A 14,961-nucleotide genomic window follows, 5' to 3' on the forward strand; every position below is an offset into this window, starting at 1 on the left:
GAGCGCTGAGAAGAAAGGGGGCAGTGTGGTCTAGGAAAATTCAACTTGTCGCTGATTTGTGCCTGATGCTTGCTGTCCGTCAGCAGCCTCCCTTACAATCTTTTTTTTCTCTCTCTCCTTTTTTTTTTTTCCCTTGCCTTCTCCTTCTTCACTGAAGCCTAGGGGAGCCAGTAAAGATTAAATGTGCTTTCTCAAAGGCGGCCACTTCATGCTGCTATGTCGAAAGGGCCATTATTATTTTTATTTTTAATAGTAAAAGAAAGAGGGGGAGAGGCAGACAGAGGAGGGGGGAGAGAAAGAGAGGGAGGGGGGAGAAGCTAGGTAGGATGGTGACGGACTAGCTTTTCTGAGCGGAAAGGGGAAAGGGAAGGGAGAGAAACAGGAGAGCCCCTGAACTGATCCGAGGACTGCCTGAGAAGACCGCAGAGGTGAGAAAAAAAAAAAAGTCTTGAAGAGAGGGGTGGGGGAGGGGACGCTGACTAGCCCCTGTACGGAAGGGAAGCAGACATCCTTTAGCTGTCTTGCTGGTCTGATTCTATTTTGAAGAGGGGAGACGATGGGGGAGAGACTGGAGCTTTAACAGTTTTAGTTGCATATGGAAATATATACAAAATATTTAGCATTTTTTACTAAGTGCTTCGGGCCCCTATCTAGTGTCTTCTTTGAGGGCTGCTTTGTCATTTTTCTAGACTGGCTAGCCATCTACCTTGCTCAGATTGGAATAAAAAGAAGAAAGAAAAGAAAGAAAAAGGAGGAAAACATTTTAAAGAGTCCTTCCCCCCCCCCCCACCTCCCCCTCCTTTTTGTTTCATTTTTTGGGAGGCGTCACAGGAGCCATTTACGCCTAGGAAACCTCGGCTTCCAGGCAGATGGGGGGGGGGGGGCACGACTATCAGGTACATTACCAGTAGCTGTCTGCGAGACGGAGGGGGGGGGGGGGTGGTATGCTTCAGATTCCGCCGCAAAATTGGCAAGAAGCTTCCAGGGATCCGCGACGGGAGCGGGGCGGGGGAGCTGTGTCTCCCCGGCTTGCACCCACCCACCCTTCCCACTTCGCATCCACCAAATGACAGGCTGTGCTGGCTCCGGGTGACTTGGCCTTGGCTGCAGCCAAGCAGCTGATGCTCAGGAGGCCCCGTTTGCAGGACTGGCAAAGTGCATGCAAAAAGAAAAAAAAAAAAAGGAAGAACAATTTTAAAGCAGCTCTGGGGAGGTTTTCATTCTTTAATGAAACAAAACAAAACAAAACAAAAAACAAAAACCCAAAAACATTTAACTGAATATTTTCAAAATTTGATCAGTCTCAATCCTTCCCTCCATTCCCACCAAAATTACTCCCCCCCCCCCTTTTTTTTTCTCGCTCGCTCTCTCTGTGGTCAAAGCATAAACTACAGAGTTACAGTCTCTAGATTTGGTGTATCGCTTCTGCCCCCGCCTCCCCTCCCCGCCCAGTACTCCGTCCTCTATTGAAACACCTCACCCAGCCTAGTGCACTGAGAGCTCACATTCCCCTCTTGCTCGAAATGGTGCGACGGGAGGCTGCAGCCCTGCTCCACTTCCAACCGGGTGAGTTTCAAACGCTATTCGTGTTTATACTCTTCACAGCTTCCAAAACCTACATCTTGGTCTTCTCCTTCTAACAATCGAATTTCTATCATTTTGTATGTGGCATGCTTGCCCGGGGGTGGGGGAGGTGGGGGAAAGAGATGCCTCCTATTTTCTTTACAAGTCGTTCGTGCTCGTTGTAAATTAAAGCTTTGCAGAGACACTTAATCCTTCTTATAGACCAAGGTTTTACAAACATGGGCGGTTTCTGGGTCTATTCATATTATTTTCCATTTTAGTAAACAATTTTGCCCAAAGCTGTAAAGAGTTCTCTCTTACGTACTCACGATTGTATGTTCAGGTATGTATATGCACCCAGAGCTATTGCGTGTGCGTGCGTGTGTGTGTGTGTGTGTGTGTGTGTGTGTGTGTGTGTGTGCACTACATTTAAATGGAATCTAAATCTTGTGAACTAAAAGCTTAGAGAGTAAGGGAGTAGCCTGCCACCTGTTTGTTGCCTTTTAATCATGAAGCAAGAACAGAAATTGCCTGTCATTCTTCTTTTGCTTTGTTTTGTCTCAAGAAAGAACAATTTCTTGCACTCCTCTCAATCCCTGAGACCCTAACTTGTGATGTTTACCGTTTAAATCCACGGGTTAGGCTCTTGGGAGCTGCGAGTAGTGCTCTAGCCTCCTGGAAATTGGGTGGAACTTTTTTCTTTAAAGCAAAAACAAAAGAAAAGAAACTTTGTCTGGAGTGATTGAGTGCATCTCAGGTTTTCATTGTTGGATGGGATCAGGTGACCAGAAAGTGGCAGCTTCTAGATTTCTGTGAAAGTAGGTACGTATTCTTTTATAATACGTATAACATATTTTGGCTGCTGTGTGTATATTATTGATGCTTGAGGCTTGTGGAACTTATCTTCCATGCTTTATTCCTTGAGAGCAACATGCAGTACCTTCCGAGAGTAACAAGAACAACTCAGAACCTGGTGCTTGACCTCAGAATGTATCAGCTGAAGTCCCAGCATGCCCCATGCTTCCAACTTTTAAGCTCAACAGTTAATCTTAAAATTGTGCCCAATTAAAATGGGCATGTGGACACATTATATATTCAGTGCCCACACGTGTGTATCATATATGGTTAGCTGGTGAACACACAGATAAAGATAGAGGCAAACTAATAATTTGGGCTAAAATATTGATAGGCTAAAAATTTTACTCTTGTTATTCTAGAAGAAGGATTGAAGTTACGGTGTAAATAAATACCACATTTATATTTCTTTGCAAGATCTTATTTTTAAATGTTATGCACGATAAGTTTAAAAGTAATAGGGATTGGAAGGATATTTTCTCTGTGTGTGTAGCATAGGAAAGAAATAACCGCACACATACACACACAAAAAATTATTATATCCTATAAGAGTAACTATGCCTTTTAGTCTTTGTTTAAAATTGGAAAAGAATTTATCAGGATTTAAATTCAATCCAATATAGATATTTTTAACACCAAACTATACATTTAAAATGACCTTCTTTTAAGATAATTGTTAGCATTACCTAGTTTGTGGTTTTCTTAAAATGTAACATTTTGTAACAGAATAATTTTAGTGATTTAGATCTATGGCATAGTTAGAGAAGAGAAACAGTAACTTACCTCTCCTTTGTTGTGCAGAATTGCAGTATATAATTTGATTAAAACAATTTTAGTATTCTTGGGCCAACATTTGTCTTCTATTTTGGGAAAATACCTAAATCAATCCCAACTTCAAATGCTTTTTTCATTTAAAGAGTTTAGATTGGTTGTAACCTTGTTTTATGCATCTAGTCAAAGGTTAAGGAAACTCATCTTCCCCTGTTGCTTTTTTTAAAGTATTCATGGCAGTTTTTCCACTCACTCCAAATCATAGTCAAGAAACCATTTTGTATCAGAAAACTGAATTGAGAAGATGAACTGTGGAACAATTGCACCCGGCCTTTTGTTGAAACCTCTTGTGTCCTTGTAATATTTAAATATCACTCTCCAGCCTTTGATAGTCTGAATGTGTTTTGAAGAAAAGTTATCTGATTTTCAAGTCATCTTATGATTTCTATAGAATGGATTAATGATTCCCCCCCCCCCAGCTTAGCTGATGTGTATGCATAGGTATTTGGAAATGATGGAAAAGCATCTATTTAACTTATGGATATATAGTACTACACGATTTATATAAAATATCTGTGAAACAGTTGGTGCTTTTGAAGTCAAAATATATCTGCAGTTTATTTTATGAAAATGTATGCATGGGTCAATACAAGCCTGCTAGATATAATTCTTCTGTGATTTTAAATTATAACGGGATAGTAATTTAATACAAGTGATACAGTTTGTGTTCGAAGGCACCCTCTCCATTTTTTTTTTAATTTATTTTTTTTTTGCGTGTTTTGAAGCGGGTTGCTCGTGTTCTGAGGCTGCTATCATACAACTGATCATACAGCCATTTAGGAGTGCATAACGACACACAGGATTTGATATTTCAGCAGGGAACTGCTTCGGTGTGAGGATAGGTTTCTCAACACCCCTTCTTCCTCACCGAGCCCATCAGTGAAGTTCAGTGAAATGAATAACATAATTGGTGGTTGGTTCAATCACTACCAGTCTAGACTAGCCCAGACGCATCAATTAGAGGGGGCTGTCTTTTAAAGGGAGAGTGCAACCGAAACAAGCAGGGCATTATTGATACCGATCTTTAAAAGTGCAAATCCAGCTTGGCAGATAAAAAAAAAAAAAAAAAAGAAAAAAAAAAGAAATAAGGCAGGGAATTTGGAGGGGGGGGGGTTGTGCATTGCAGGAAGAAAAGAGAAAGAAATGAACTGGAGCTTTGGGACACAGAAAGACAGGAAGCTGAGAGAAAGGGGAGGGTGATGAATGAAAGCCAGTGCAGCACCCCTTTGGAACAGTTACAATTCAGTCCACGGGCACATTGGTTCACCACATTTTAACTAGATTCTACCCCCCCTCCTTTTTTATTCCTTTTCCCCGTTTCCTAAGAACTACCGACTGGAAACCAATGCAGTTGGAAATTTAGGAAGCTCTGGTGAGAATCCTGCCAAGTTATACCAACCGGCCCAAAACTCCTTTCTGCAACATTTTCCTCACAAGAAAAACACAGAAAAATTGTTTATTTTTGAGTCCCTAATCCCACCTTTAAAAAAATAAAAATCAACTGTACTAATGAGCAGTACTCATGTTAAATCCAGCAACCAGGAACTAATTTTGTGAGTGAGACACCTTTAGGTGAACAGCTCATAGTTTTTTGTCGAATACAGTAAAATTATTATAAAGAATGTAACAAAGGCTTTGGTGATTTGATGGGGGGTGGAAGGGGGCAGTTGATGGATAAAAGACAGGATTTAGAGAGTGTTAGGAATATATCAAGCCCCAGGGAAAGAAAATGTTTAATTGGTATTAATTAAAACACTGCTAATATATTCTAATAAAATCAAATTTAACATTGGAAACTAATCCGCTTGGTATGTCAAAGGAAAAGTATTATCTTATTTGCATCTCTGCAATCCAAATGCATCTGCTCATTCAGCAAAATCTTTATCACCAGCCTGTTTAATCTCCTCGCAGATTTAGTCAAATTTATTCTTCCAAACTAAAAGGATCAAGGTAGGGAATCCGTAAGGGTAGCAGGAAGATTAGTGACTGTATCTAGTTCTGGCTTTATATTTTACTATGTTCTTTTCTCTTCCTTTACTATCACGAGGTGTGGGAGAAACGGTGAGACTACAGCGAGAATGATGAATGGTTAATTTTCCTGTCTTTCTCTCCTACCTTCCAAGTTATTTAGGAATTTCAGTTGCCAAATTATAAGAGTGGCATTTATTTGCATGGCTGATGTTGGTCTGTTGATTAATACCTCATTTATTTCTAATTTCAGAATCTATTTTTATTAGAAATTCCTAATGGAAAAAATAAAAAAGGCGCTCGAGCCAGAAACTGATTACCTTTACTCAATTATTTTCAACTGTAGTCCTTCTAAATGAAAGCAGGGAGGTGAATGTAAAATTTTATTCACCAAGATCTGAAGTCTTTGTTTCATTTTCAAGTTACAATTTCCATAGGAAAACTTGCACTTTTACGATATGGCAAGTTTTAGGCTCTTTATTGTTGAACTCTCACCGTGGTTAAAATTGTCCCAAAATGACATCATACCCAAAATGTTACTCCTCTCATTAGTCTCCCATGACCATGATATCATATGCAAATACGTGCATAACACCAGAATTAAATGGGCCCGAATGCATGGAGGACCGCATTTGTACATTTCAAAAGTGAGGGATTCCACACAGCTTAAAGGACACCTAAACTCCTGACTCAACTACTGATGGTGCTGCCTTTTTTGCCCCGTTGCCTTTTGCAGTTCTTCAACGGAAAAGAGCAACGGCAGTTCAGTTGCACATGTATTGTTCTATAATCCAGGCAATAAATGCTAATTAGTAATGCTCAAGGATCTGACTATTCAGAGTAATTATCATAATTTACTTCTTCCTTGTTAAAGACATTCCTTGCTGATAAAAAAAAAGTGAAACCGTTGCTTTACCATTGCACAGCAGTGGAAATACACCGGAGAGGTGTAGGGTTGTATCCCTCTGGCTACATTCGAAGTCACCATCATGTGCCTATTAGCTCATTCCAAATGGAATCGCGACTTAATTTCTGAAAAGGAATTCATGTAAATCCATAAAGTTTTGCATGTGCACCAGGAATGTATGATTTCATGTTACAAACCCCATGGCTCCTCCTTCCTGGCCCATCCCCTTTCTAAAATCACTTACTGAGCAGAACAAAGGAAACTGCTAACTATAGAGGCATCATTGTGAACAGCAACAGCATGATAAAGTATGTGATATGACAACATATTTCACTGCACAAAAGTGCAGCTAATTAAATAATTAAGTAGGAATCCTAATTAGCAGGCAGATCTTTAAGGAGGAATCAAGAAAATGGATCCAATCCACTTGAAAAAAAATAAAAAAGATGCTCCATTCTCCGAGATCACCAATATGTATTTGGTTATTTGAGGATTTGTTGATTCCTGCCAAAAGATGAGGACAAAAGCTGATTTTCTCAAAATGGAGTTTTGATCTGGTATCCTCTTTCGGGCAAATTAATCACACATTTAATAAGAGCAGACTTGAATGTAGGGCTCTCTCTTTTCAGTCAAAGATATCATCTGCCATTCACTTGCACATTTCTCTTTTATCAGGTGATCTAAAAACCTTGTCTAAAAATTGTGAACCCTTTAGTTTTTCATATTATTGCTGCAGAATATGTATGAAGCCTCTCCCACATGTTATGCGGCTCATATTTAAGTTTGTTTCTTACTGCTTGAAGCAAATAAGGATACTATGCACAGAAGGAACAGGATAAATAACCACACTGAGTATTATATTTGGTGGAGACCACCCCCTTGCTTTATCTATCAAGGTTATATTCTCAGGGTTTATTGTTCGTTGGTCCTTTAAGGGAGAACTTCAGCTTATACTTGAGGCTCATAAGCACATTAGAGGCGTTATTCCCTTTAGCTACTATACAGAAGGAGCCACCTGCAAAATGTTGACACTCTTATTGAAATCTCAAGTGGAATCAGCTTTCAAAAAATTAGATATTAGATACATCCGATATAATTTGCGATGTGTAATTATACTAATGTGCATATAGTTGTGTATTCCTTTACATGTTGCCTACTTGAGATTTTTTTTTCCTTTGGCATTTCCCACCATTTGACATGACTCATGAGTAGAATGTTTTTCAAGTCAATTAAAAAAAATTCTTGCTAATTAATATAAGAATAAAGGAACTCTAGAGTCTGTGTTCTCATACAAGAATGAATATATGTAACCTGAATGTTGGCAATTAATCATGTCTAAAAGGGTTATCATGTATAAAAGGGATACATTTGCATTATTTGTGAAATATTGGCTGATTTAATATTCACCCTAACTTTGAATAACTTGAAGTAAGGGAGAAGATCAGAATAGTAAATATTATTTATAATAAATCCCTTTTCTTTATTAAAACAATGAGATAAAATGCCAGAGAAGTGGCCTGAGGCAGAGATAACAATTTTAACATAATCAAAGTGATCAAAATCCTAATGATAATAAACAACTTCTCTTCTAATTTTCCTCCATTTTGCGTGGCACACAATGAGTAACTGAAAGTCTGCCTTAGGCCACATGGGCACTAACATCTACTTCCCTTTTGGTGTCTCGATGTGTTGGGTTCTGGGACTGCAACCCCCTTTCCATGCTGACCCTTGAAGATCTTGCTAAGAAGGAGAAATCCAAGCAGAGCAACAGCAAGCTGACTGGTCAACCTGGCAATTGGCACATGCTCTGTGCTCAGTAGGTGATGATTATCTTGACGTAAATTTTAAGAATCATCGCAACCTGATCACAGAGGGAACCTGAGCAAACCAATGCAAGGGTCCCAATTTATACTTTTATCATCAGGAGACAAAAAGTGTTCCAAGGGAAGCTCATGTTGAGATGATACAAGATAATGTTCATTCCAATTAAGTAGGCATAGGCACCAAATAAAGCTGATTTGTTAAACATCTGACTCATGATAGACACCTAGAATATGGTGGTTCACTTATTATTATTTATCTATGTATTCTTCAAATTTATTTTTTAAATGCTTCCATATTAGAAAAGAGATATCTCTATGGGCTATATTTATGATACACCCAAGCAATACATTGGTTTATTTTTCAGCTGAACTTTCTATTATTAAGCTACCCAAAAGGATAAAAAAATATTGTGTGAAACATCTTTCCTTAACACAATAGTATTTTAAGCCATTCACAAATGAATCTCACACCCATGTAGCAAAAGCTTAGCACCGCACCCTCCCACTCTATGTTTACAAAATAATGAATTCTAAAATCTGTACGATGTATATTCTATTTAAATTACTCATCCAGGATCAGTTATTGCATGCTCAGTCAGAACCAAAAAAATACCTATTAACAATATTTAACAGTAAGTTATTTTACAGGCTTCGAGGGGAAAGTATGTTATACCTGCTGTCTGAAGAGCAAACATCTTTAATGTATCCAAAGTACTTAAGACAGAAAGGAGTGATATGTGATAGCATATTCCTGTTGCTGTACCTAACTCATTATGCATCTTCATTGTGCCAGCTTAATGAAGAGTCTGACAATAAAGGGTGTTGTTAAATTAAAATCCACCTGCAAAGTGTATTTCATTCATAACATCTTTTGTATAATAAAAGAAACATTAATACAGCTCTTCCCAAATATCCCTTTCTGTTAAATGAGTGGGTTAGATTAGTTGGTCTCTAAATTCTCTGATAGCTCTGAGAATTTTTTGAAGCTATTCTAAAGTAGAGGTACAAGAACAGCCCCAGGATCCTTGAATCTGGGATCTATTTGTGCCAACAGTTGTCCTTTAAAGTTATATTTGATTCCACCTCCAGGTACCGTATTTACTAACAGTGTTGTTGTCTTGGTGCTAAAAAAAAAAAGTCAAGTTCATTTTTAGGAAGGGCAGTGACAGAAAAGAGGAACAGCTGAAGTGTAAACTGCCCCTCAGTGAGAGAAGGAAATTCTTGGATCTGTGTTCTAAGCCCATTTCCTTCAACATGAACATAGAAGAAATCCAGACAAGCACCTGCTTTTCTATTTTAAGACCAGATTCTTTCGTCTTTATGCCTTCGTTTAATTTCTTGCTGTCTGGTTTGTTTTCTCCCATTGGGTTGACGTCTTGGAGTTTCACGTAAGCCTTTCCACTTGATTTATTGGAACCTCGTTAATATTCCCTTCAAAAGCCTACACTAGTTATAGTAACACAGCACACTTCCAAAATTAAATCTTAGTATGCTCAAAACCTCCTGAAATTTGCTCTGCCCCATATTCCAAAACCACTTGAATATGTAATTTTTCTTTGAATTAAGCAAGCCTGTTTTCCCGGGCTTCCAAGTCTTTGAAAGGCTCCTGTGCTGCTTTTCCTCTCTGCTCATTCTGTTGCTCTGCCTCTTTTACATTGCAGAACCTTTATTTTCTGTCCATCTCTCCACCTTTATTCTTCTCCCTCCCTCCCTCCCTCCCTCCCTCCCTCCCTCCCTCCCTCCCTCCCTCCCTCCCTTCCTTCCTTCCTTCCTTCCTTCCTTCCTTCCTTCCTTCCTTCCTTCCTTCCTTTCTTCCTTTTGTTCTTTTATTAGGTACGTGTGTCATGCTCTGAACCAGGCACTAGAAATACAAATACAAAAAATCAACATTAATTCCTAACGATTCTATTGACTTTATTCACTCCTACATTGCTAAGCACTTATGTATCAACAATTATTTTATTTTGCATGTAATCCTTAGATACTTGAATGTGTCCTTAATGTCCTGTGCTCTTTTGTTGTTTTCCTGTGTCCTATTTCAGCAAATTGCCTGTTGGATAAACCTGAGACTCTTCTTATGAAGCATTTTCTCCCAGAGAGATTAGCATGGTGCCCTTATACACACTCAAGCAGTGCTGTTGCTCAACTCGTTCTTGAGCGAGGTGAACAATAAAAAAGAGCTACAGGCCCTGGCTGGGTGTCTCAGTGGATCAAACATCTGCTTAGTGCACCAGAGGTCATGGGTTTGACCCCCAGTCAGAGCACATATGAGAAGCAATCAGTTGAGTACACAGCTAAGTGGAACAACTAAGTAAAACGAGTTGATGCTTCTCTCTCTCTCTCTCTCTCTCTCTCTCTCTCTCTCCATTTCCCCCTCCTTTCCTCTGTGTCTCTTTCTCAGATCAATAGGAAAAAAATGTTTTAAAAAAGCTATGGTTTTCTGGTAATGCAGCATTTCACTTGTAGTTAGAAATAACATGGTGGTAAAGAATCATTACATTTATTTTTATTAAAGAGTCAATGTGATAACTTTCTGTGATATGTTCTGTTATTTTTTTTAGTTGTGTTGTTCCTTTCAGCCGGTTCTATAGCTCCCCCCCCCTCAGGAATGTCTCTTCAGTGAAAGGGCACAGACCACGGAGAGTGCTGCCCGTGGATACCCAGCCAACTCTGACGTCGAAACAAAGCGATCACCTGATGGCATCTGTCCTGCTCAGCAGCGCACCCACGCGGTGCAGTTTCGGCCCATAGACCTCTCACAACAAATGGCAATGTTTTCAAGAAACAGAAACTTAATAATGCCATCTAGATCTTGAATGAGCCAAGGCTTTTTCTTCCTCCTTTGTATTCCTCTGCTTGCATTTCAATTTAGTGCGACATTCATTTTTTAAAATTCTTCCTGGTATTAATATGCTTATCGATACGCCAAATTTTAAAAGAGTAGGTCACATAAGCATGTGAATGTTTTAAGGAACAAAATTAATGCTATAAATAGATTGACGTTCAGCCACACACCAAGTTTGAACTTAAGAGCGACCTAAAAAAAATATAAAGCACTCTTGAAATAACAAAATTGTCAGAGGTAATCCAAAGGATAAAATCATGGTGGAAAGTCATAATACAGTATAGAAAGACCACATTATCCCCCCTGACATCCACCAATCAACAATTCTTTTTTTTTTTTTTTTTTGTATTTTTCTGAAGCTGGAAACGGGGAGAGACAGTCAGACAGACTCCCGCATGCGCCTGACCGGGATCCACCTGGCACGCCCACCAAGGGCGAGGCTCTGCCCATCAGGGGGTGATGCTCTGCCCCTCCGGGGCGTCGCTCTGTTGCGGCCAGAGCCACTCTAGCACCTGGGGCAGAGGCCGAGGAGCCATCCCCAGCGCCCGGGCCATGTTTGCTCCAATGGAGCCTCGGCTGTGGGAGGGGAAGAGAGAGACAGAGAGGAAGGAGAGGGGGAGGGGTGGAGATGCAAATGGGCGCTTCTCCTGTGTGCCCTGGCTGGGAATCGAACCCGGGACTTCTGCATGCCAGGCCGACGCTCTACCACTGAGCCAACCGGCCAGGGCCCAACCATTCTTTTTATTAGGCAAGCTAGGTTCTGTGAGATATGGTCACTGCCTCTAAAGAATTTAAATCCAGTTAGACAGAGGTACTTAAACTTTTGAAAGGATATGTAACAAATTGGGTCAACTGATGGTAGGACCAAAACCAAAAACCAAACAAATTATTTAAACAAGAAGCTCGGAAGAGGTCACCATAACCTGAACAAAACCGGTCTGTTTAGGTAAGAAAGTTCCCCTAAGGAGGAAATTATAAGGTGAATCATAAAGGATATTAAAGCATTACATACATGAAAAGAAAGGAGAAAATAGTCTTTTTTGAGAAATGCATTATTGTGTGAGCAAAGCCTAGGAAGAAGTGACCTACCTGGTGAGTTCAGGGCATTATGAATACACACATCTAGTTGACATCACTCTTGACATTTAATGCCAATGTTTATATGCATGTATGGTAAAGACCTCATAACACATGTCTCCTCTCTCAACCCAGGTGTTCCTTGAAATTGTAATTGTATTTCTTTGCAATTATTGCAAGTAAGAGTGACTGGTAATAACATGAGAGCTTGCTTTTTTGTTGTTGTTGTTAAACATATTAATTGGAATTTATTGAATTCTTACTATATGTTAAGCATTTTATATATTAACTCACCGAAGCCTCACAAAAATCTTGCAAAAATAGATATTATCCCCATTTTATAGATAAGAAAACTGATGTTTAATGAGATTAAGTAACTTGCTAAACTGCCCTTTATAAGGTTCACATTCAGAATTGCAATTGTAAAGCTCATGGCTTAGGCAGCAATTTTCAACTGGTGGGCCACAGCACCCTGGTGTGCCACAAGAATGTTTAAAATATGCAATATCTGACTCCTGACTATTGAGTCAGGGGTTCTGACCTCTTTTCCGTTAGCTTCTCCAATAAAAAAAAATGACAACAGCCAACACAATGATAGCTGTCCAATGTGAATGAATCAAAGTTATGCCTATTTTTTGTCAGATAGGCAAAAAATATATTTTTTGGTGTGCCGCAGAATTTTAGTAATTAGTTTACATGTGCCATGTGATGAAAAATGTCGAGAATCGTTGATCTAAGGTATTAAGTCACAGGATTGGAATCATTATATTACTACTTCTATATTCCTTGACAGTTCTTATGGCAAACAAAGAGCTATTTGATATAATTATCCCCTCAAATTTTTCAGATTTCTGGTTCAGTGACATTAGAGTGATAACATGTATTTGCCTGATAGGAAATTGAAAATATAGTGGAATAGAACTTATCAGTATTTTAGGCTTTTTTTTTTTTTTTTGCCAGACTTTAATGAGATTCTTCAATTTGTTCTGCACAAAGTCTCAAATTCTTGAAAAGAAAAACAAATTGAATGGGGGAGCTTAAAAGTCACCTAATGCAATATTCTTTTCTACAGATGAGATACATTCATAAAGTTAGAGTGACATTTGAGTGTGGCCCAGTGAGGTCCAGAAACCTGAGTCTAATCTCAGAGGCACTTGAACTACTTACTCCACCTTGCCTCAATAAAGTATAAACTTGAATTTAACCAATGAAAGCATTTTATTGGGGTGATTTGGGATCATTCTAGCTAGTGGATTGCTTCAGTTTTGCACCTCTTTGGCTTCCCAAGTTAATGTGAAAATTAGCTAGCCGTGAATTAACATCTTTAAATCCAGAAATTGTCAATGGTCCATCCCCCCAAAGCACAGAATGGCCCAAGTTATTAAGTACAATGTCTTCAATGATATTCTTAAGTTATTTGGAATTTTTAGCTCACCTAAATAAATCAAATCTTCTAAGTATTTTCTTAACAAATTTTGTGCACAGTACACACATAGAAGTGCTTCTGTATGAATATGTATATGTGACTATTTCAGTAGTCCTGATATTTTTGAAAAATCAATGTTATTTGAAAATTTAATCCTCACTTATCAATGTACCAATTCAAGAGTACTTCAGCCATAAAAAGCTAGAATTGAGGAAATGTCACTCTTCTTTACCAGGCCCTTTGCATTTAATTGGTATTTAGTAATAATTAATCAAGTGGTCAGCTGGATAACACAGGTATTCAGAATGCAGTTCTGTCTTGAAAGACTCAGGTAAGCCGGGTCCAATTAAAGGCAAACACCTAGACATCCAAAAGTACAGTACCTGAGATTTGACTGTTGTAAATTTCCACTTAGACATCTGGCATTGTCAGACTTAGACCTCGTCATGGCTCAGGTCGTTTTGTTTTCAAAATGATCGTTGGCCATATCTCACACAGTTCTCATTAAATGAGTTCATAAATAAACAGGATTTTTTTTAAGTAGCCAAGAACAAAATGTGACTTTGTTGACATTTTATAAGACTTTGTTATATATCCCTTGAACCCCCAATAAAAGCAATATTGCCTCGACTGTGAATTTGTGTTGATTTCTTGGAAGAACATGCTCTCATAATTTGTTTGTTTTCACTAGTGTATATCAAAGCTAGCTGCAGACTTCATGAGAAGCAAATGATCTTGCTAGGAAATTTTTATTCTAGAGATGATTTCTAAATGACCCCATATTGCTTTTCAGTAAAGGTCACTATCATCGACCCAAGTCAGAAACCAAGGTGTGAGCCTTATTCTTTCTCTTTTACCTGTCATGGCCAGTCAATCAGGTAAATCTTTTATTTTTTATTTTTTCTGTTTTCAAATATGTCTGCTTCTCTCTACCTTCTATACAACTGTAGTTAAGACAATGCCCATTTCTTATCTGAACTACTGCATCCTGCCTACAGTTTTCCCTCCTCGCTGCCAAGTGGCAAGCAGGGAGGTCTCTAAACCACATATATCCTAACATTCACAGTTTCAAAGTTTTTGTACTGACTCTCCATTGCCCTTGAAATCTCATGACACCTAAAGCTCTTCATGTCCTGGACCCTGGCTCATCATTCCTCTCTGGACTAATCCAGTCCTCCTTTCCCACTGCTTTTCTATGTTGTTACCATACACGTTTGCCATTTCTTGATGTTCTTTTTATATTCTGGGTTTTCTCACACACCAAAACCTTCTGTTTACTACTTTCTCCACCACCGCTTTCAGACTCCACGTCTTTGTCCTTCATGTCTCATCCTGGAAAGTCACTTCTTCTTGGAAGTCTTCGCCTTAGCCATCCTGTCATTACCCTTAAGACTAGCTTCTTTCACAGGCACTTTGATGGCTTTTTGTGCTTATGTCACATGAACACTGACCACCCAGATTACACACCAGTCTCCTTCATTTAAATATGCCATTCTAAAGATGCTTTGTTCAGTAGGGTAGTCACTTGCCATATGTGGCTACTTCAACTGAAATTCATTATATTAGATAAAATTTAAAATTCAACTTCTCAGGTGCACTGGCTACATCTAAGTGCTCAATAGCTACATGTGAGACTAGTAGCCACCCTCTTGAACAGCACAGATGA

General features: G+C 38.9%; 1 long non-coding RNA gene across 1 annotated transcript in view; it reads left to right on the plus strand.

Moving 5' to 3' along the window:
- Nucleotides 1–336: 336 nt before the first annotated feature.
- Nucleotides 337–14,961, plus strand: part of LOC136392755 (uncharacterized) — a 32,629-nt gene continuing 18,004 nt past the window's right edge. The window contains exons 1-2 of the long non-coding RNA XR_010748979.1: nt 337–428; nt 1,383–1,566. This is a non-coding gene — a long non-coding RNA (uncharacterized lncRNA). The remainder of the gene's footprint in view (nt 429–1,382; nt 1,567–14,961) is intronic.

The sequence above is a fragment of the Saccopteryx leptura genome, chromosome 2 (genome assembly GCF_036850995.1).
Source record: "Saccopteryx leptura isolate mSacLep1 chromosome 2, mSacLep1_pri_phased_curated, whole genome shotgun sequence".
Taxonomy (NCBI): domain Eukaryota; kingdom Metazoa; phylum Chordata; class Mammalia; order Chiroptera; family Emballonuridae; genus Saccopteryx; species Saccopteryx leptura.